The sequence below is a fragment of the Schistocerca gregaria genome, chromosome 1 (genome assembly GCF_023897955.1).
Source record: "Schistocerca gregaria isolate iqSchGreg1 chromosome 1, iqSchGreg1.2, whole genome shotgun sequence".
In the NCBI taxonomy this organism is placed as follows: Eukaryota; Metazoa; Arthropoda; class Insecta; order Orthoptera; family Acrididae; genus Schistocerca; species Schistocerca gregaria.
The window spans coordinates 98,944,184-98,966,490 of record NC_064920.1 but is presented as its reverse complement, the minus strand read 5'-3'; positions in this window follow the sequence as shown (position 1 = coordinate 98,966,490).

Genomic DNA, 22,307 nt, shown 5'->3' with positions numbered 1-22,307 from the left:
AGTCCATGCTATGTCGTGTTGTAGCACCTCTGCGTGTTTGCGGGCGCCACACACGGTATTAGGTAGGTGTAGCCTATCGGTTTCTTTACCTCTTAAGTGGATACATTTTATTTTCGTCCAATGAAAGAACTCCACACATAGTGTAATCATACGTTCAGAAGGGAGCAATTCCGATATCTGACGCATTCGGGCAGTGAAAGAATTCACTGCCAACAAATAAAAATTTGTACGAAGGCCGTAATTCGAACTCGGGTCTCTTGCTTACTAGGCAGACGCGTTAACCATCTACGCCATCTTGCACAGTGGTTACACAATCCTGCACGAAATATACAAGCACGGCTCCCCACCCCCATCCAAATTCCCAGTTCCCGCAAACTATCAAAGTAGCATCCGCTATCTCTTTTTCCTCATTTTTCTCATCAAATAACGCGAAATGTCTCACGAATTCGGGTGAAGATTGTTCTGCACTGAATGATCACATTACTCCTCATGACGCTTATACGTATGTCTATGTTTGATCCCGCGGTCGGACAGAGTATGTTTTGAGAAACGAGAAATTACGATCTCCCTCGCATTCGGGCAATGAAAAAATACAATTCGAATTCTGGTCTTCTGCTTATTAGACAGATGTGTTAACTATCTGTGCCAACTTGGACCAGTGGTTTGACCCAAATGCATGGACTACCCACGCGTCTCCACCTCCAATTTCCCTTTTCCCACTCACTACCATTTAGATACATATGCGCCACGAAGGCGAAACCCACACAGATTATCTGAGTGTAACCCATCATTTTCTTCTTTCCGCATTTCTATTGCCTATTTTTGAAATTGATGTTAGTTGGAGTTCTTGTCTCTTTGAAATGTTTCCACATATGACATATGTGTCTGACTTTTTGCTCATTTATGCGATTTTTTTACTACAACGATTTTCCACACTTTCGTAAATCGATGTAGTCTACTTTTGATTTCTTAGTGGCTTGTTTAAAAGTTATCGTTAGCATGACAGGACAGATTCTTTTAATATATGAATAAAGTTTCGATCTTTTCATACTGTACTTGCCTTTGCTTACAATATTTCTGCTGTTCCCCTGAATTCTTCATTATGTTTCTTCGAAAAGAAGACTAGGGTTCAGAGTTTAGATACGTGCGCCAAAGATTTACGTCCAGAATTAACCTTCCGTCTTTGGAGCAGCCAGTGACTGCACAGTCAACCCTGTGACAACGCTTGAAGTCAGGACGAAACGCTTACGGGGAACGAACGCATTTACAGCCAGGATAATGATGCAACTATTCAATTAAAACCTACCCGGATGGCTCAGTTTTAAGTGATTGCCCACAGATGGCAAATACATGGCATACCGTAGCCTTCAGGCAATAAGCAAGAAAAGTCGTTTCACAAGTCGCAAAAAGAATGTTAATGTTGTCACTACCAATCGTTTTTATTTGCAGGCTTATCCTTTAAATTTCAAAATTTCGAAGGATGTGCTACATAGATTCATTGTTATGGCATGGCTAGATTCAGCTGGTCGTCGCAACAGAGTTGTAGCTATACTCGAAGTTCTCAATTACTTCTCCCAGTTCTTCCAATATATTTCGTACCCTACCGTTCAACCCATTACATAAAATTATAATTCCAACTAAGTCATTCTTAAATTCGTAGCACTTTTCTTCTCATTTTGCCGTTTTTCTAGTTAGTATTTTCCTCATATAGTCCTCTTCCCGCCATTCAGCGGAAATCTTCCTCGGTTCTTAGCTTCTCTATCCACTTAATTTTTAGCGTGCGTCTGTAACACCAAATTTCAAACAGAACAACTCTCTTCTTTTCTGATTTTCCCATTGTCCAAGATTCACTTTTTGAGTTACAAACGTATATTCTCAGTATTTCGTGTTCAAAATAAGCCGTAGGTGTAATAAAGTAGAGTCCTTATGGCGAAGAATGTTCTTTTTTCCAGTGCTCCTTTACGAATTACGCACTCCTTACTCCATCCTTTAATCGTTATTTAGCTTCCAGTGTAGCAGAATTACTTCTCAGAGATCGGACACCTGAGATATGAATCACGTCTAGGGGAACATCGCTACGCCAGTGGAAATCGATACCACCGCAGGAGCGCCCGGGCTGCACAGTGCGAAGTAATCCGCCCAGTTTACTCAGGCTATTAACCAACCACACACCTGATAACTCTGCAGATCAGCTTTCCTGGTCGCCCGTGCTCCTCCCATGAGCACCAAGAGGGCCACTAAATTTTGTATTACTGTTTATGTGCTACTCAAATTGGTGTGATTGTCGTAGGATGTACAATAATCTATTTAATGAGCGAAAATATAGAGTATTCTTCTCTACGGCAGAATGAACACAAAATACCGCGGGGCCAGTACCTAGACAGACGACGCCGTAGCGACTGGACCAAAAGTATTGCTGGGGATCCACTTGGGCAGACAGTGCATGGTAGGAGAGGCGCAACTCAACAGGTAGTTAGCCAGCGCGTATGTCAATGATTGTACTAAGAGGTTGTGCCAGAACGCACAGTAATTATACAAGTTAACCAATCATTACTAAAAACACAGCTGGTTACAGGATTACGCTTAAAAATCAAGAGAGGAAGCGATTTACTTTCGTCTTACTGTTTTCCTTTCACTTGTTGCCATGTCAAAATTAGATTATTTCACCAGAACAGAGGGATTTACACAGTTTCAACTAACTAACATGATAATGCATTTGTAGTTGCGATACAATCCTGAAACAGTATCTTATTAAACAAACAAGCTGGGACAAGTTCAGCCAGTAGATTGTGGAGAGCTCATGGTAGGCAGAAAAATAAATGCGTCATTTGTTTGCTTACATTGTTGCAAACCCATACTAATTTTAAGTTGACATGCTATTGATAGCAATTACAGTAATTATACTACTTCAGTCGAAAAAGTAATTGTAGTTGCTAAGGTATCACACTAGAGAGAAAGTTTCCTGTATTCACTATGTGACAAAATAATCTCCATATCACGCACTATCCTTTGCCAAAAACCTATTTCGGTATCTCAAACATTTTATGAGAAATGAGGGATATTACGAATATTTTACTTTCCCTCTATCGTTTGCATACACGAGGGGAAGCGAATGCACTAGGTACAACCCGCTCTTTCGACGTTGGAGAGTGATAGTTTGTCTGCAGCAATGTATGACCTAACGTGCACCGTTTGCTAGGTCATTGCCGTCCCTATTTTTCATTGAAAATTATTCTAATTTCGCATGTCTGCTTCCTGAATAACGAAATATCACAATACCTGTAACCATTAACGACATAATCAGTTCACAATGAAGATTAGAAATGAGTCTACATGATGGAAGAGAATCAATGGTTCCCTTATAATTGTGTGGGGTTGCAGAGCAGTGCGGGAGTGCATGTGTCCATTCTTGCTTTGTACCGTATCACCCATCGGCTGTGCTGAAGCGGGCAGAGAATGTGTCGTTCTCAGTGGAGGAGCTTAATAGCGACAGACGATAGAGGTACTCGTCCTTTCAGAGCAGAGGGATGGAGGATTTGTCTATTGCTGAGAGCTATAATGCGTTTATGCACAGGGGTCAAATGTACTTTCTTTAGTTCTAACACAATATCGTGTAAGAGAATAACGAAGAAATTCAATCTAACCTTCGATGAACACCTCAGTGGCACAGAAAATACCTTCCCCATGTGCTGTGTCAAGGCTCAACGCCCTATAAAAGTTTCGGAACATATATGGGGTGATCAAAAAGTATACGTTTGAGGGTGCAGTTACAGTGTACATGCGACATAGCGCGACTCCGTCATAGATGTATAAGAAATGACATGTAGCAAAGATATTAGTGTCGCATTGATGTCATTCAGACGTGTGTGCACCTTTCAGACGTGTTGAGTTAAACATGGGAACTTGAACCATGGTGACGTTATTTCTAAATGTGTCGAAACTGACCCAATGTGCTGTTATTTTTTCTTGGCTACCAAAGGAGAAAAAAGCAGTACAGCGCCATCGGAGGATGAAGAATGTCTACGGGACAGTGGTGTCATCCGCCGTACTCTCGCTGCAAGAATTTCAGTAGCCAGACATCTGCCTTAAAGGTGTTGATCGGCCTGTCATTTGATTACATGGACGCATTGCTCATTGATTTCAAGGAACCCATGAATTATTACGCCTTCAGTCCCATAAAAATGCCTTGAAGGGTCGAAGATTGCTAAGGGACGAGAATGTAGAGCATTCAGTAACAGCATTCTTCTCACCGCAGGAAACGGTGTCATATCCTACGGGTATCTTCAATCTGGTACGTCGGAGTTCACAGCGATTTTGCCAGACTGGCTTACCGATTCTGGGTTATACGGCCTTCGAACGAAAACTTTTCGATTACACTTTATACTTCGACGTGACGTGAAATGTAAACCCCGTGCAATCAGTCGTTTCGTCCAACAGCTACTACACCAATTAAATCCGATACAGCATAAATATTAGAAATGCTACATCGTTAAAGAGAACATGAATTCCTGTTTGCATTACAGCTTTAGCACTCGTCTCTATTAGCACGTACAGGGTGACTGTTATTAAAATATATGAAATAAAATCATAATTTCTGAACGGTTTGCGTTAGGACGTTCAAACTGCTCGGTTGGCCGCGGGGCATGTTGGGAATTAGAATGCGCCCTATGGTTTGGTTTCAGGACGAACCCCACTTTCATTTGGATACGTTCGTCAATAATCAAAACTGGCGATTTTGGGGGACTGAGAAACGGCATTTTGCGATAGGGTTGTCTTCTTCGCGCTCAACGGGAGACTATGTGATGTACAGTGTCCAGTCACGGAAAAATCGGTGTAATGTTCCTTGAAGTCACGGTGACTACCGGACGGTACGTGAAGATTTTGGGAGATGGTTTCATCCCTATTGTCCAAAGTGACCCTGATTTAGACAAGATGTGGTTCATGTTAGACGGAGCTCGACCCAATCGAAGCAGGAAGCAGCAGAGAGGTTGATGACCTGGAAGAGCACTTTGGAGACCCACAGGCAATGGGATACCCAGAGGCCACTGGCAGTGTCCTCGATTGGCCGCCATAATCTGCGGATCTGAACACACGTGACTCCTTTTCGTGGGCCTATATTAAAGACAAGGTATACAGAAATAACTCCAAAAGCATTGTTCAGCTGAAAACAGCCATTCAGGAGGTCATCAACGTCATCGATGTTCCAAAGTTTCATCGGGTCACGCGGAATTTTGCTGGCAGGCGCATCGAACAAGTCATAACCTAAATCCCAATATCTGCAGTGACGTTTACATGTTGAATAAAGTGTAGGCACCCCGTAGTAACTAATTTACGATTTTTCATATAGTTAAATAGTTGTCCCCATACAAGTGCTTCTTACACACGTTTACAGTGGTTGATACTACACAAGTGAAGTGACTACCATATGCTACTGCCTGCTTCATGCGCTCCTCAGCGCACATGCATCCCATAACCTGGTTTTTCAGATATCAAGTGCTTGTCACCTCATCATTATCGCAACTCAAAGTCATACTTACACTTCAGCCAAGCTGTCCCCATTCATATTACGAGAACATCAATGAACTCCTTTCCTCTTGCTACTGACCGCCCATGGAACAAGTAGCCCTGCACTCTGCACTCATCCGCATGCGCAATTCCATTTCACACAAACATATAACACTTCCAAAGTTAACTGCCAGGAAGTTTCATATCAGCGCACACTCCGCTACAGAGTGGAAATCTCATTCTGGATATAACACTTTCATTTGTTAACCACACTACATCCCCCGCTAGAAATTAACAGATGTGTCTAGATTCCCTCTGTCAAATAGTAAGCAAATACTCCGGTCTTCTGACCTTATGCTACTTTCCCTTTTCATTTCTCAATCAGCCACACGACTTTCTTTAGCACTATCTTACTAAATTGTATTCTATCACATTCTTCTTACTCTTGCTGACCCTCGTCTTAAATCCATTGCTATCAGCATCCTCCGTATAAATTTACCTGCATGTAATCAGTCTATGTTGTTCCACTTTTCCTGAACAAATACAACCTGTCGTATTATTATGTCATAGATATTTCTAACATTTCCATTTAAGATAGACGATCTCTTTTAACAATGTTTTGTAATGACTGAAATTATTTACATGCTTTGATATATGTTATAGCAGGGAAAAAGATTAGATTTTACTAAAAAGTGTGTTTCAGATTTTATCTTAAATGAAATAAGACATTGAACTGTTTTGAACGCGCAGGGTAACTTGTTCCAGAGTTGGACACGTGATATAATCTTGGAAGTTCAAACAAATAAATAAATAAAATATCAGGAATGACTGCGTCAATACATAGTTCACCTTATGTCATTTGTCATTATAATACAAAATATTCTCCCGCGATTAATATTATTCTGTCTGTGTCAATGGAAGAATGCTATTGGAAGAGAGCACTAAGTCACCGTAATCACGGAAAGACTTCCGATATGCCAGGAGATGATTGGCGGTTTAGAAAAGTCATTTGCTCATCTCTGTTGTACCTCCCACGAGCCTTTCTTCTAAACAGTTTTTTTTTCGGGTACATGGAAGCAAACTAACAGAAAGGAGCAGTGTGTTCCCGTAATCTCAGGCTGACTTAGAATACCCTAGGAAACTATAAGGAGATCTCTGCCTTCCGTCCGACGAATCTCTCGTTACACAAGAGGGCTCTCAAATTCGTATAATTCCTTGTTGCGAATATAAACTCAAATGCTAGAAAATTTCAGAAAAGGTGTGAACGCAGTTCCCTTATTAGAGTCTGGCACTGTACTTCCTTGCATCTTTTCGCAGAAATGTGAAGGCGACTTATATTGCAAAATCTGCAAGAGTTGAATGTCCTAAGCCAAATTTTTGCTAGTACTCAAGTTTAAAATTCTATAGCAACTACTAGCTGTAAGCCAGGGGTTCCCAACAAAATTTTCTCGAGGACCCCCTCATCGAGCATGATTGGCACCTTGCCATATCACAGCATAAAGTGCCTAAAAAGCCAAATTAAGAGTCTTTTTATACTTTTTCTATTTTTGGTACCTAGAAGAAACATTGACATATTCATTATTGAAAAAAATATTCAGCATAAAACTTTTTCAATTTAGCCATCATTGTTATTGTTAAATTTTTGATTATTGCTCAAAAAGTTTGACTTAAAATCCGGGTTTTTAGTATGACAAACTCTTTAATAAAATACAACTACAACAGTGTAGGCTATGTTAGTTTCAATTTTCAGTTCTTAATGAGATGAGTTCAATGTGACCTTTGAGTCCATTATTTCTACAATATTAGGTTCCAAACTTTAAACTTTCACTCTCAATTCCGACCTCATATGGAGCCGACTGCTATATTTGTTTTTCATGAAACACGTTGAAGAAAATGCTTGCTCACACCGACATGTGTGTGCAATGGAAGGATCTTTTTCATTGCCTTATATCCAAGTTTCTTGTAGTCCTGCTCTGTTCATGTAGGAAGCGGTTAAAATAAAAAAATCTATTATCATACGAGATATATTTTATATATTTTTTATTCTCATAACATCTTGCGGACACGTCTGGCATAACTCGCGGCCCCCTGGGGTTCCGCAGACCACGTGTTGGGAACCACTGCGCTAAGCTATAAGTACAGATACACTCTGAAGTGGCATGACTAGAAAAGTAGGGGATTCATAGAGACCTACTAGCGTTTAACACGCTTACACTATGTATTCACGATAAACCAAGGAGTGTCGTTACAAATAACTCAGCTGGAATCAGTTAAAGACTAATAGATGGCAGAAAATTGTTCCACCTTCTCTACACTGTGCAACAAAGTACTACTTCTTCGATATCATGTCATTCCCTGTGTAAGTTTGAAATATGGCGCATTAGTTCCTGCAACTATCCTCTGTAAAGGTGCAAAACGCTGGCGCACTCTGACGTCACTAATGCGAAGAAAAAACAACCCTGCTCAGAAGTTGACGTGGTCTATAACGTGAGTTAAAACGGTCACATTGGTACCAAATTTCACCACAATATTGATCAGTGCTAGCGTGGACTTTTCACGTGATAGGAAGGTCGGCAGACCCCATCTTACGCACATTTTACCTCTTGCTTTGATGCCTCTGCGGTGGAGTTCAGAACCGCAATAACCAGAGTTGAAATCAAGAGGCTCTTTTATTGGTAGCCGAAGAAAACATTTGAGGCACACGGCCGCTCATAATACCCACGAAAACCCACATTTGGTCGCATAAGACGTCAGTGAAACCATCCCATCCCCTGGGAGTTCGATTCCCACCTATTACGTAGTCGAAAACGACAGTTCGCAGTGTGATGAGCAGCATGACGAACTTCTTGTCGGTATTCGACACTACTGCCACCCCTTGGGAGATTCAACATTTATCTACCGATATAGTGGCCTGCAACCTGATTCACGTTATATGACCTCTATTGAGTGTAGAGCGAGAGAAATTTTTTCTGGTATATATTCAGCGAGCCACTACCGACTGTTCAAAACCATTCAACGAAATTCGAAGGATGCTTACGAAAACTTTCCCGGCTCTACTTTTCTGTGGCATCCTGTGGCGTGATCATGTGAGAGTGCACCATACACACGTCGTGGGTGAATAAAATGGCAAAGATTCCCTCTAAGATCCCACTGCCCCTCCTCCAGTGTTCGGCAACACCTTTGATGCAACTCGAAAAGATTCCCTCTAAGAAACCCCCTCCCCCCCACCCGACTTTTCGGCAACACCCTCAATGCAACCAACGTGCCTTTATTGTCCACGTTTCAACAATACCTGCGATAAATGTCGACTCCAATTCAGCCTCGCAGCAGCACCAGAATCTGATGGAACGCCAAATCCACCTACGGGGTGTCGAAGGGGTTGCCCGACCCACAGGTGGTAGGGAACAACGAGGGTAAAATGATAAAGAAATTCCGACAGGTTCCTTTGTACACTCCCCTGTGATCACGCCAGAGAAGGGCGCAGAACAGAAGGACTGAAAAAGAATCAAGTCTTTAGTCGCTTCTTATCACGTAAAACTTTCACCGAATGGTTTTGAACCATCCACAGTGGTTCCAGCCTGTACAAGAGAGCTGCGCTCCTAAGGTTGCAATCACGTCCAATTGTCACACAGATCCACAGTGTCTTTAGAGAAGAGTTGAAACCTCCAGTTGTGTCAACAATGTGAAAGGTTACTGTTGTGTCGATAGCTACGATGCCACGGCGTAATTGAAACTTCTTAAGTTGGCATTACGGCAGACAGCGACGACAGCGCCCTCTAGCCGGCGCTGTGGAGCTCGACGAGCGTCGCTCCGGATTCAGCCCATTTGATTCCGAAGTGACGACCTAGCAACATTGTTTCTATTTCACTGTCGGCGAATCACTACTTGTACGCAAAGTTAAGTAAAGGTGATTTTAGTTCACACTGCAGTGCCGATACTTCTACCTCACCTGCTCCTACTCGCTTCCTACATTCAGAATACCTTCCAATTTTCAGGAGCAGACCGATGCGCCGCCTTCAAGGCGGGATACAAAAGTTTCATTTACCCTCTTTAAGCGCCCCCTGAGACCTTTTCTGGCGACAATGATCGGGTGGCTTGCGTGGAATGTTTTCCTCGACCAGTCATGGTAAAGCGCATCATTTCAACACAAGCCACCGCCGTTCTGATCACCATCAAAAGAAAGGCTGAAAAGTGAGTAAGGGGTTGTGTGGGTGTGACGACCTTACCGGAACGTGGCACGTTCGTGATCGTCTTGGACAAAACGGTAGTGATATTTGGTGCTAATGTGACTTCATTAACACATCTTATACCTAACATTAACCTCTGAGCTTTATTTCGCAAGTGTCAACACCTGGCCCTTTGGAGCCTAGTCGAGCCCCAGGATGACGACCCTGGATTCCATGGTTTGCAGCATAACAGTGAAAGGTTGTTAGCAACTCTGATCCCGATTCCATACATATGCGTCGCAGTGGGAGGCTGTTATGGGGTTTCGAAAAAGTAATCCTTAAATTTTGCTGTCCAATGTACGTCTACATCAACATCCATGTAGGTACACAAGACATCATATATTACATGCAGAGGGTATCTTGTACCACACCTATTCGATCCCCTTCGTGTTCCACTGGTTAAGGGAGCTAGTGAAAGACGAGTGCCTAAACATTTCCGTAAGTGTCCTGATTTTCTTATCTCTGCTGTCCTTATGCAAGTTATACGAGTACAGCAGTGACAATTGGATGGTTCTGCAACCTATCGCAAATGTAGTTTCTCTACACTGTCTCAGATGTAAGATTAGCTGTAGGGTGGGTATGTGGCTAGATAACGATTCTATCTCAGTGTCACTTTCGGTGTCAGTTTACACCTCAGGATATTGTACTTATCTTAGAGATCAACCTGTGAGATCCTGCCCCGCATAAGTATCTCAGGCAGTTGCGTGTCGTACGTTCAAAGTCACCTCCTCCGCGCTCTCTCCCTACTGATCTCGACCAATGGGAAGACTTTATGGGTGCAGGAGATCATTGGACTGTGAAGAATCAAGTTCCCTTGGCGCACCGTGTAAAAGTGTCAGAGGTGCATATTACTTTGTGAACTGTTTGCAATATTTTCTTTGTATCCTTTCACAGAGTGTTAATGGGTACCGGCAGATGTCTCAGTGGTCGTAACTTGATGTATACATATACTGTCTACAGCCGCAGCTCTCTAGAGAGCAATGCTATCAGTTTTGTCGAAATTGACATGTTAAACAATCAGTAGACCAACTAATGCTACAAACCAAGAGCCAGTATACATTCATGATATCTAGGCACTGTCGCCACCGCTGAAGCTCCTGCAGCAGCAGCCACCACCAACAAAACTTCAAATCCCGCCACAGCTGCAACCGCCGTTGATGTCTTTAGCACCTGGTCGTACGCTGAGTGTTACAGTCATACGTAAGTCTAGAGCAGCAGTCATAGTAAGCTGCCTACAGACACATACTTCCACATCCCACCCTACACTGTCAGTGGCAGCAACAGTCAGGATTCAATGTGAACTAAGAGTTGATCAATATTCATTGTCAATGTGGCTTAACAGGTACGATGTTAGACTGATAAACAGAAGTAATATCCCCATTACCCTAATCCAGCCTAGAAGCTAAGCTGTCATGAGTACTCATGTTACTATTTTTAAAGAACAGAAATGTAATGCATTGAGTACTAACATTCACTTTTATTTACAACCATCACAGTGCAATTTAATGGGAAGACGAATACCAGTCTTTCACAATGCATCATATCATAGCATTAGAAGAGGGATCATGCTCAGAAATAAGCATAAACACTCAAGGTAGCTAGTTAAATCTGTGTGAAATATTACATGACAACGATATAAGTTGTATAGAAGACAAATAATAGTCAACAGCATTTAAACTACAACGCCTTTCTGTAAACTTTCTGTAAATGTCTTAAGACAATTTGTAAAGGTTTTTTGAGCTGAGCCACTTGAACATGTAACAAGCAGCAAGAAGTTCCTCATCTCTTCTGTCGTTGAAACCGTAGTAATCCAGCTGAAGTATCATGGCATATTCAAGAATAATAAGTTACAAACTACTTACGGCATTTGCAATAAGCATATTTCTTGAATGCACCAATGCTGTGTATTCATCAGTCTCCCTTAAGAGTGGATTAACGAATGCGTTCAAAACACAGGCCGATCATTCTGTGGTCATAACTTGCAAATCACAGAAAGTAACCAGTACAGTCACTCTTAGTTTATCAGGCTTAGCATCAAGGATCATACTCTTGTTATTTTTCGCGAGACGTCGGCTCCAATGGACTGTACAACCACCCATATTTGTATTTCATACCTAAAAAAGGCATAGAAAATACAAATTATTATTTATATTTTAATGCTTGCATACAATACTGCAAAAACTATATTCATTTGCAGCGTTTGATGAAGTATTTACTCAGTTTTGTCAGAACTCTCAAAGTGTAAACATGTCGAAACCCATAGCAACATTCTCAGCTGCTAGACCGCCGTCATGTACTAATTCGGAGTTTAGTTCAATATATAAATTCAAGCTATTATATCATTCTTTTCCATTTCTGACGGGATGTAGTCACCGTTGCTGCCGCCTGATGAGCAAATAATGTTGCTTACCCTTGTCTATAGTTCAAACAACAGCGACAGTAAACGTCTCGGTGTGGGTATGGTGTCAAATCGAAGTTTAAATCCAGTGGTAGTATTGAAAGTTCTCGACATAGTGACGTAAAAATTACTTTATCCTACGATACGTGGGTTCATATAAGTGATACTTCAAAGCAGATTTCCCCTTTCTTCCACGGAAACGCTCACTCTCTCTCAGTTAAACTGGAGCATCAGATGGTCACTGCAGGTTACTTCCGTCAAACAGTTTTTTACTGAGAGAGAGATAGTACATTAATTTTCAGGACACCGAGCATGGTGGAGAAGTGGTTAGCACATTGGGTTAGCATTCGGGGGGACTATAGTTCAAACCCATGTTCGCCCTTCCTGATTTAGATTTTCCGTGATTTCCCTAAGCCACTTCAGGAAAATGGCGAGATTGTTCCTTTTAGAGGGCAACACCGACTTCCTTCCCCATCCTTCCGTAATCGGAGATCCGGTGGGACCGATGACCACGCTGGTTTGTCCCCTCCCCAAACCAACCAACGAACCACATACAGGACCACACGTTTAGAAATCTAATCTATGCCAGTTATGCGAATCAACATGTACAGCGTTACAGTCCCTGGTGCCAATGTATAGTACACCAGAAGTTCAACTTTGAGTTAATCAGCCTTTCACCGAGGTAAGTATTTGAAGTAATCATTCTTGCAGGTGTTCATGTTTCTGCTACCCAAGGTGTAAACCACGACTATATATTTGAAGTTTTCAGATAAGCAGTTATTAGATTTGAATGTCTAGAGACCCTATCTTGTGTAAAGGAGTAAAAGAGTAATCGTTTTCCTTACAAGTGTATGGTGCAGTAAATCCAGCATCTATTTCAAACTAAACGGAGAACTTTCCCCATAACTGGATGGTTTTGGTTAATCTTACTATCAGATCATATTTTTGTTGTTTGCAGTTTGTTTATTGCCTCATATCGATTTTGATTTCTATTAGAACTGAATATAAATTTAACTAACGAAGTCTTAAACATGCCCTAGGCCTTCTACTGTGGAAACCATGTACCATCCTGATCCATTCAGTTACCACTAACGTATAAAGTACTATGCCTATATTTGAACAGAAGATGTTTAGTCTCCGTTGCCTGTATTAAATATGAATGATGATAATGTTAGATTTACGGCCAAGGGTAGTGAAGTTGCCCCCCAATAACCATAGGATATGTTACAGGACTCAGAAATAAAGCTCGACTGAAAGAGCGTAAACCACATGAGCCCAGGATGAGTTACTAGATTCTATAACCAGTAGCAAGTAGCTAATTCTGACGTCCTTGAACTGAGGCGTTGACAAGGGAAAGGAAGAAATTCACGAAAAGCAAATGGGGCAGGAGAAGAAAAATCGGTTTGGATACTACGATATATGAAGTTGCATTTAAAAAATTGTTACAGAATCTGCAACGTAATTATACAAATATATATACAGTAAGCTGTGACATCTGTAGAAGAAATAAAATTAATGTCTAAAAATATTTCTGCAAAATGCATGATATTTTATGCCCATGTAGTCGAAATGTTGAGCTCCCACCACGGTTCAGTTTCTTTCACCGAATTTTATTTATATGATGGGCTGTTTATCCCACCAGAGATGTTCTTGATAGATATGCTTTTTTTTCAAAATGTTGTGCTCCCTTCGCTGTTCCATTTCTGTGAACGAATCTTTTACTTCTATGATGGGCAGTTTACCTCTCACCGTTCTAATCCAAGAAGTAGAACTGATCTTCACTGGTGCTATATGCAATAATGTATTGCAGATGGAGGCGAAATCACAGCTATCTCATTGCGTCACCTTCACAACAATGAATGGTTGTCCATACATTGCTTCTCTAATCATATCAACTGTTTCGTCAGGAGTAACTTGTTGTGGAACCTTCTTTCTCTTCTCAGTTATGCCGAAATCCCAGTCACGAGACACGTACGACTGCTAGAAATTTGTTTGTTTTATCTACATTATGTTGAGTAAACAAAAAACAGACTGCTTAGACTTCCGCAGTTTCTGTTCCAAAAGTCTGAGGGCAGCTGACATGGGTCATTCTATTCAAAACTATGGCAGTTATATTTGCATTTACAAGCAGTCTGCGAAAAGGGACTATACCTATGGGTCAGGTCATAATAAAACACCAAACTAGTTGTTACCACTGGATGTCATCAAGTAAATTTCATTGTAGACATACATATAACCTCCCAGTTTGTATAGAAGAGATTTCGGATGCCTTTTGTCGCTCTAAAAACTCCTAGTACAGTTACTGCCGATTCGAAACACAATAGTGAACGGGTGGTCATAGAATAAAAGCTGGTAATTCGGTGACTTGTTGACTTATTCCGATCTCCATGACAGCCCACGTGATGACATTCTGCTACTTCTATGGCCATAGGGCATATCTCACTATTCTTTTGATAAAAAATGTTAAAAAAGGTTTGTTTTGATTTACTTGATTTCATATGTCAGTGTCTCAATAAAAAAAAATGCACAAACTCTTAATTTTAATTACACTATCAGGGTCTCTATCCGAAATTGGAAACGCTCTGTGTTATTAGTGACGTTTTAAAGTTTCTTTCATAGCATCAATAAGTAAAGTACTCTGATTTTTGCGTGGAGACTTCCAAATAGCTGGTAATAATAGATACTTCATCAAACGCAATGTATGACAATAGTCTAAATGAGGAGCTGGAATGTACCGCTTTTACACAGAATACTGTGGGATGAATGCCATAATATAAGAAGGACTTCGTCAGGTGGGACCGAGGGTTCTATTTGGAAGACGCGATGCGTGCAGCGGCAGTTCTGCGTGGAGTGCCTCTCGACAAGTTCCCTGAGTACGCTCGTTATTTGTGTGGGAGAAGAACGAGAGGCTGAAATATGCCTCAACCCACTTGCCCTCCATTAAGAAGAGGACTGGACGTGTGTGCGGGCGCCTGCGGGTCACGTGAGATCGCTCTATTCAACTCAGCACTCAGTTCTTTCCAGTGCCGTGACCTGAGCCAAAGGGCGAGCGACGGCCACATCGCTTTAATTATCACCCCGAAAGTATAAAGTTGCGTAATTATATCTGAATTAGTTTGGAGGGTCTTCTGTCCCGATAAACATTAGAATTCTTGAAGCACACAGTGCAGTTGCACTCCTAAAGAGGAGACAAAAGAAAATCGTGTGGTCCATTTTTGTGACGCAAAGATTGTAACGAGTACCAGGACGGAAAACGTCTAGCTATAAAGAAACCAAAACTTATTACATCACTTTAGAACGCTGGTGTGGTAAACTTAGGGGGGAAAGTAATTGTCGCATTATGTATCCCTACATATCAATATAACCCGATCAAACTTGGATCATACTTAGTTAGAACTGCTACATTAGACAACAATCCATTAGAACTACTGATAGCCTTGCGAGAACCAGCCCTAACAAAACTTTACCATGTGGTGAGCAAGATGTATGAAACAGGTGAAATGCTCTCAGACTTCAAGAAGAATATAATAATTCCAATCCCAAAGAAAGCAGGTGTTGACAGATGTGAAAATTACCCACCTATCAGTTTAGTAAGTCACGGCGTCAAAATACTAACACGAATTCGTTACAGACGAATGGAAACGCTGGTAGAAGACAACCTCGGGGAAGATCAGTTTGGATTCCGTAGAAATACTGGAACGCGTGAGACAATACTGGTCAACGACTTATCTTAGAAGATAGACTAAGGAAAGGCAAACCAACGTTTCTGGCATTTGTAGACTTAGAGAAAGCTTTTGTCAATGTCGACTGCAATACTCTCTTTCAAATACATGAAGGTGGCAGGTTTAAAACACAGGGAGCGAAAGGATATTTACAATTTGTACAGAATACATCTGTCAGTTATATGAGTCGAGGGACATGAAAGGGAAGCAGTGCATGGGAAGGGAGTGAGACAGGGTTGTAGCCGTTCCCCAGTGTTATTCAATCTGTATATTGAGCAAGAAGTAAAGGAAACAAAAGAAAAATTCGTAGTAGTAATTATAATCCATGGAGAAGGTTCGCCGATGACAATGTATTTCTGTCAGGGACAGCAAAGAACCTGGAAGAGCTGCTCAATGGAATGGACAGTGCCTTGAAAGGAGGATATAAGATGAACATCAAAAAAAGCAAAACGAGGGTAATGAAATGTAGTCGAATTAGATCGGGTGATGCTGAGGGAATTAGTTTAGGAAATGAGACCCTTCAAGTGGTGAATGAGTTTTGCTATTTGAGTAGCTAAATAACTGATGATGGTTGAAGTAGAGTCTATTTAAAAATTAGACTGGCAATGGAAAGGAAAGCATTTCTGAAGAAGAGAAATTTGTTAACATCGAGTATAGGTCTAAATGTCACGAATTCGTTTCTGAAAGCATTTGCGTGCAGTGTAGCCATGTATGGTAGAGAAACAGGGACGATAAATGGTTTAGACAGGAAGAGAATAGAAGATTTCAAAATGTTGTGCTACAGAAGAGTGCTGAAAATTAGATGCGTAGACACATAAGTAATGAGGAGGTATTAAATTGAATTGGGGAGAAGAAAAATTTGTGGCACAACTTGAATGGAAGAATGGATCGGTTGGTAGGATATGATCTGAGGCATCAAGGGATCACCAATATAGTACTGGAGGGCAGGGTGGAGGGTAAAAATGGTAGAAGGAGACCTAGAGATAAATACACTATGCAGATTCAGATGGGTGTAGGTTGCAGTAGGTACTGGCAGATGAAGAAGATTGCACAGGAGAGAGTAGAATGGAGAGCTGCATCAAACCAGTCTTTGGACTGAAGACGGCTACGACTACAACAGTGCACAATAGAAGACAACTGGTATATTTCTACGCTGAGACGAACAGAAATATCATTTTATTCAAAGTCTATAATTGCACTGAAGCCACCGCAATTTTTGGCGATCCCCTGGCTGGCACAAAAGGCGTGACATGGTGTGAGAGTCACCGTACGTCAGTGGACGGTCTGCAGTGTGCTACTATGCGGGCCATAACGTCGATAAGGTTTTCTCGTGGTGGAGCGCTCCATTCATTCACCAGCCAGCTCCTCGATGGTTGCTGGTCCATGTGGACTTTCTGCAGCACGTCTTCGGAAAGCGTCCCTTACATCCACCACTGAAAAGACGGTGACGGTGGAGGAGTGCAGTGTGACAAGATTATTCGCCTGTGAGTGTATCATATTCAGGCATTTCGAAGTCAGTACACGCATGATCCTGCTTGCATTTCCATGTTACCACTTCTCGCTATAATATGAATCTACGTCCAGCATTGTTGAACATGATCGTTTCGGCGACCCAGGTTTTACGATGTAGGAAGATACAAGACTGCTTGTGAGTACTGACCACTAAATTTCTGAATAGGTTACACTCACCAGCCGACGTTACTGTCACACTGTACTTCTTCCTCATGTGCGTCTTTTCAGGGGTGCTTTCGGACCAGACGCCTTTTTTATGGATACAAATGCGTGACTGCATCAACAGAGCAAATGGAGGACTCTTAGAACCAGAGGACATTCGGTGAATGGACTGGCCTGTCGATTCCCGCAAGTATTATCCCCTGTAGTAATTGTTATATTGGATAGGGATACATAGTGCAGCACGTTATAATGTTCAATCATCATCCATGAGTCAAACACGTCGGTGGAGAAATGGAAAGTCGGACTACCAGTATTCCTTACCACGCTTTTCTCCAGCTTGGGACCACGTTGCAGAGCATACATTGCTGTCGTCGATGACCAAACACTCTATTAAACTCTAGTTTATTAATGTTCATGATACCATCTCTCGTATTTGAAATGTGATTTTGTGCAAGCTTCTCAGTACATGTGTCGAGCTGAAGACTATTTTGGGAAAAGGTTGAGAAATCATGGTATACGGCCGGCCGAAGTGGCCGAGCGGTTGTGGGCGCTACAGTCTGCAACCGCGCGACCGCTACGGTCGCAGATTCGAATCCTGCCTCGGGCATGGATGTGATGTCCTTAGGTTACTTGGGTTTAAGTAGTTGATGAGCACAGCAGTTGAGTCCCATAGCGCTCAGAGCCATTTTTGAATCATGGTATACTATTACACTACAAGTGTTCGAAACATTTATTGGGCATTGTACGAGTGTGCAATTACATAGACACAGAAGCCGAGAGTCAGAAGCGTCAGCTTACTGACACGAGGGAGCACGAGACATGATGCAGAAAATTATCCAGCTGTGTGCAACCAGTATCTTTACACATATTTGGAAAACATTTCGAAACTATTTCTCGCTGAATCCTTTCACAAAATAATGGACGCAAAAAAAGTTAACTATTTACTACTACATTTTCGCTACCCATGTAGCAAAATTTCACAATTGATTAATTACTCCCTTACTACTAATTGTATTAGGTATAAATCTGCAGACAGTATCCACATATTTCTCTGTATACATTTGTCTGACCCTTAGTTCTGGAATATGATGTCATAAACATTGAGGTGCGTGAAACAAGGAACGCAAATTACGCAGAATATACTATCCGAGTGGATAATCGGTAACTAATAAATCCTACGTGTTTAAGGTCATGCATCTTCAACCAAATGAAGAAATTTTATACGTGAGAATATGATATTTTAAAAATTGTAGATGTGAGTGTTACTGGTGTAATTTTTAGATCAATAGAAAGGTCGCACAAAACGCAGTCATTTTGGCATATTATTAAGATGGTTTTGATCTACTGAACAGTATCTACTTTATTAGCGATTCTTACACTTAATGACATGTAGTAACAGTGAATAACATGTAGTAGGATGTATTGCAGTGATACACTTAGTACCAAAATTGGGAAAGAAGCAGTTCGATGAGACGCAAGAATTTACATACCTCGGAAACAAAGTCATGTGGAACTACTGGAGCAAGGCGAATTAAAGTATATTCAGACATTTATATAAGGGATATATATATAGGGGACACACACACACACACACACACACACACACACACACACACACACACACACACACACACACACACACACACACACATATATATATATATATACATATATATATATATATATATATATATATATATATATATATATATATATATATATATATAATGGACTTATATATAAGGGACATATATATAAGGGACCTCCTCAACTGTTTTATTTTTTTTTCTTTGGGATAATCTCTGTTACTACCACAGGAACTTCGATAGGGTTTACACTAATACACAGACTGATTCGCGAGGTAGGTTTGTGTACCTAATTTATACATACTTAGAGCAAACTGTTTAAACTACGAAGCATTAAATTCCCCCATCGCTGTGAAAGTGTTGGAATTACTTTCTAGCAGTAAATGATACAACACCCTGAAGTCACATAAGGCGATTCGACTGCAGCAGCAAACCGTCACGAACCACCACTACTGGGAGGACAGTGCGAACTATTGCCGATTTCTAAATGGCGTAGGATGCAGGGTAACCACACATTAAGCTAAGAAGAACAGATACTTCGGGATACAGTTTACATTTGACGGATGTGCAACTAAATGTGACACAAAGTCGAGCAGAAAATTTACTTAGTGCTGCAATGACAGCTCAGTTGGATCGCCAGCATGGGGCCCCTGCTCACGCTAAACTCAGTTGTTTCGTAGAAAAACGTCACCAACAAACGTAATTCTCCTTAAAAATTTTGTTATTTCAAGAGCCAGTTTCGACGCCTCATTAGCGGCATTTTCAGGCCCATGTATATCAGAAACTAAGAAATATACAGTATTGTATCGGTCTGGGATCAAAGCTGTCGATGATATTACAACAACAATGTAAGGTCAATAAAAAGTTTGTAAAATGTATACAACAGATACATGAACAGATATGCAGAGTTAGATGTGCAGATCTATAATAATATAAACATGCAATCAGTTTCTGGTTGGCATGCAACACAATATAGAGTACTATAACCTGAGGGAGGCAATACTCAAAATCAAGCGCACAAAATGATGACAAATAAGTAATACATTCTAGTAAAGAGGTATATCTGCAAGTACAGCCAGTCTCCGTATAAAGATTCATTACGGAATTAGACATGAAAAGTAACAAAAAACATACTTGCAAAAGAATGAAAAAGAATTTTTCCTTTTTTCTTTAAAATATAAAATGTAGTACCTTTGATTACTTGGAAGTTAAATATAAATCTGTCCAGATGAAAACATCTTATAGTTCTAAAATTGAATAAATCCATGTCATTTAATGTAATGTACAAACTATGCAAACTTGAAATATAATGTGCTAAAAGGGAAGAGAGTATCATATAAGAAGCAACAATCTGTGAAAATATTTCAAAACGTAGCTCTACTGTGAAAGAATGTTCTTCAGCTGACAAACAACTCAACAATCAACGATTATTTCGTGAGAGAGTGTGTACACCGCATAAGTGAAGAAAAATGTCTGAAAAGTGTAGACGGTTTAATGTGTCACTACAAAGTGAGTATGTGTGAGTTAAATGTGTCCTTAATAATGAATAATCCGATATATTGCTGTAATAGCACCAATTGGGGTCGTAAAAAGGGAACTCAATAGTTGTACCGATACAGAAGGAGTAAATATGAAAATTAATTAACTTACAAATGTTTGGTGTATACATGATAAAACGATAACACTTGCGTTAGGCATCGTTACACGAAATTTACTGAAACGTGACAGTCATGTAGCTGTTAAGGAACCTGAGTCACCAAGTGAGCAGTTAATAGAATGGAGGTGTGGTGAAAGAAAGGGATGAGGGGAGATTAGGGAAGTGTCCTGAAATCCATCTAAATCACACCAGTAAAGGAGCTTGATAGTAGTGAAACACTAAGAGTATGGGTGTTGAACAATTACGGAGTGTCTGACAAAATAAAATACCAGGCATAGAGCGATGGAGGAAGTACTAAAATTAAGTCATGGAGGTGATGAAGAGTTTAGGGAAAGAAGGAATGTAATATAGTGGCAATACGTAAAATCAATCCATAGATGGAAGAATGTCGTAGAGGTATCATTGAGGCAATGTACAGACGAGATAATAAGCACAGGAAGATGGAACGCAAGTCAGTAAAGCAGTACAATAGTGCATATGTCTGTAGTGACTGAGACTATGGACGCTCCCGACAGTAGAACGAGAGATGTTGACCTGCTTCACTCTTTGCCAAATGCTCGTTCTTCAGTGCTGCGCGATAACAATCTGTCCTTTGCCGAAGTGACATATGTCATAGGATTTCTCCGTTGGAGGCTCGTATCCTCTTTAGAATGATTCCCCATCGATCCCTGCTCCGCATATATACGATCTCCAGGCCCAACGTCAACAGCAACACTCGGATATTGGTCACTAAGCTTTGCTTCATCAGCGTAATTATGCGATGCTGCGGGGATGTAACTGGAGAGCTGTCAGTGCAGATTACGATGTCCTTCCATTCCCTAACTCCGGGATGAATAACGATAACTTTCTTGCTACCGTTGTTTTCTACGTAGACAGCGGATAACAACGTCATTAGATTTGCACATGGAGTACCATCGCGCTTGCTGGCTGCTTTATCAATTATGTCAATTTTTAAGAGGTCGCAGAAGCAGAATATAAGTTGACGCAAGGAGCACGTCTTGCTTTCGACAACAGCTACTAAAGCATTCTTTACTGAGCTAAGAGATGAAAAGAGACAGAGAAGAAACTATAGTCCGCGTAAGATATCCTCTCTCTGGACTAACACAACACTTACTTGGACTGCCACCGTGAGAGCAACACAATGCCTATGTGATGAAGTATTCCGTATCTGCTTTGATGAGGAGACTGAAAAACGTATTGTCGTTGTGGTTTCGTTGTGATGATGCTTGTTGAAGAATCCAAAGGCTAAATGATTCAATTAGCAGTTTACACATACTATATATTCATCGCTGTACTCAAATATTTTCTGTTTACACTGCCTCACAAGAAAAATAAAGGACGCAGAAGGTGAGGAGGAAACGAAATGTAATTTCACGAATTGAGAGCGTTGGAAATGTTATTGCAGTGACCACAAAGTCCAGTGAAAAATAATAGAATGAAAGAATTCAAATATTCCTCTTTCCTTCTGAGTTGCGAGACGTTTACTACCAGGCCACTAGCAAACACAGCACTTTGCATTTCGAACTGAAGATAACAATT